Genomic DNA, 2336 nt, shown 5'->3' with positions numbered 1-2336 from the left:
TTTATGTTTATTCGTTTTTTTTTTTTTGTTTTTTTTGTTTTTTTTTTTTGTTTTTTGTTTTTTGTTTTTTTGTTTTTTTTGTTTTTTTTGTTTTGTTTTGTTTTGTTTGTTTGTTTGTTTGTTTGTTTTTTTATTTATTTATTTAAAAACAAGCAATATTTTTATCTCTCTTTTGGAAAAAAAAAAATATCCACTTTCTGTGTTTTGGAAAATATTGAACACCGCTTTAAAAAGTCATGTTGATATGTTTTCAGATGAAGTTTATTACATATGTCGTTGTCCTTGCTATGCTGTTTTGCTTGATGAAAGAGGCAGATGCAAAAAAGAAGAAGTGGTGCGCTTGCTATAATGGTTTTTGTTATTGCACCAAGCGTTCTCTAAATATGTTGAAGGTAAATATTATCAGGCCCTTGTTCCATTCAAAAGAGTAAATTTTCAATTACTTTTCTGGGGTTGGTGAATTCCGATTTGTTTTGAATTCCATTGAATCCCAACTTTAAGGAGGTCGAGTCTAATAATTTCTTCCTTTGATATTTTGATGATTTTTCTTGAATGAATCTTTTGTATTTCTTTTAATTGTTTGAGGATAAAATAGTCTGAACAAGTGACTTTTTGCAGTAAAATACATGAAAGATATTGTAGGTAGTAAAATTGAGAAATTTCAAAAAAGTCAACCATCTGGTTAAGTGTAGGAATTATTACAAAGGACGGGGTATGGTAACCGCCGAATCTGGCCCCTTATTTGATGTGAAAATCAGAACGCAGTTAAAACTGTGACAGTTTGTCGTTAAGAAATTAAAATGAGGTTTCTTTTTAACCAGCACTAATTTTGATTCAAAGATTACACGGAGGTCACAAGACGGCGCAGAAGTAGGACATTTTCCGAAATTCCTTAATTCTGGTGAAATTTCGTCACATTTGAGATACTTTTCACTTCCGAAAACATAGAGCACACCCTTGTTTATCTAAGATTTTTATATACAAAATAAATTTGATACAAGTATATAAAATATATAAATTTTGTAGATAGGCAAGCTCGTGCTCTATGTTTTCTGAAACAAAATGTACTGTAAAATCGATTAAAAATTGCATAAAAATGAGAAAATTCGGAAATGACATATTCTGACCTTCCTGTGACCTCTTTGTACCCCATACATGTAATTTAGAACCAATACTCATGTTGTAACATGGGTGACAGCAGGTTTTTAAGATAAACTGTTGAATCATTCTAAACTACACCCAAACCAGGGGCCAAAGCAGTCTATATACACATATTGGTGCAGATGAATTATTTGTGTACAAAGTTACAACTCTAAGATTGCTGGTATTTTTATTTTGATGGTCTGTCAGCAGATTTTAGCAATGTCTATTGATGTATTTAATACACAGGCGAGTCATGCATCATTCTACAGAGGCATGCAATGCTTACAAAACCAAAAAACAGTGATGTCGTTAGAACCAATTTTTTCTTCTTTTATTAATCATTGTCTCAGAAACACATTTTTGGACCTATAGACGCTACAGAAAATGTTAAATTGTTATTAAAATCACAATTCGTACGAAAAGTGTAATGCCGCACCAACTACTGCATGAACTAAAAAAAAAAAAAAAAAAAAAAAAAAAAACTGCGAAAAATTATGTGCAATTAAATTAGAAACGGTCTCGTTAAATACGGATGGTTCATTGAAGTTCCATTTAAATTTGATTTTGCATACTGATGATAAAAATCTTTCAATTGTTTAAAGGAAGAAGAAAGTGACCCTGTGGAAAAAATAAACAAAATGAGAGTAAGTCTATTTCATGTACTCCTAGATTATAAATTGAGAAATGATTGTTCAAGATATTTTTAACACATAAAAATAATTGAATACATTTGTCACAGGAGGCGGAGTTCACGAAAAGATTGTCGAGAGCATGGATGAAGTAAGATAAAATCAGAACTGTAAGTGAATTATTCTATGAATGCTTTGCAACAATAATCAGAATTTATGGATTTTTTACTACAAGTGTGATTTCCTTGTTTTAGGACAGAAGACATCAAGTAGAATTGAATGAAGAAGAGTAAAAATGAAAATTTGAATTTAATAAAACTTTAATAATTGCATCATATATCATTGGATTATCTTTATAAATTTTATGGTTGCTGGCTATTTTTAATAGATAAATAGTAATGAATAACATTATGAATAGGATTTGGTAGAAAATAGGCTTTTTATTTTCATACTTTAAAAATGATTGTAACGAATCCCAACCTGAGGTAGTCCTTATTATTTTTGTTTCTCTCATTGAGTTTCAGTCTCATATTGATGCAAGTCATCCTACATGTAAATCGCTCT

At 29.9% G+C, this 2336-nt stretch overlaps 1 long non-coding RNA gene across 1 annotated transcript; it reads left to right on the top strand.

Moving 5' to 3' along the window:
• Positions 1 to 260: 260 nt before the first annotated feature.
• On the top strand, positions 261 to 2070 carry LOC133176483 (uncharacterized). The gene is made up of 4 exons (XR_009719472.1): positions 261 to 392; positions 1746 to 1787; positions 1883 to 1942; positions 2027 to 2070. It is a non-coding gene; the product is annotated as an uncharacterized LOC133176483 (long non-coding RNA).
• Positions 2071 to 2336: the final 266 nt, after the last annotated feature.

The sequence above is a fragment of the Saccostrea echinata genome, unplaced genomic scaffold, assembly GCF_033153115.1.
Source record: "Saccostrea echinata isolate AGI-Se365-2 ecotype Australia unplaced genomic scaffold, CSIRO_AGI_Sech_v1 ptg000075l, whole genome shotgun sequence".
Taxonomy (NCBI): domain Eukaryota; kingdom Metazoa; phylum Mollusca; class Bivalvia; order Ostreida; family Ostreidae; genus Saccostrea; species Saccostrea echinata.
Note: the sequence above shows the minus strand (reverse complement) of the source record. Positions and strands in the feature narration are given on the sequence as shown.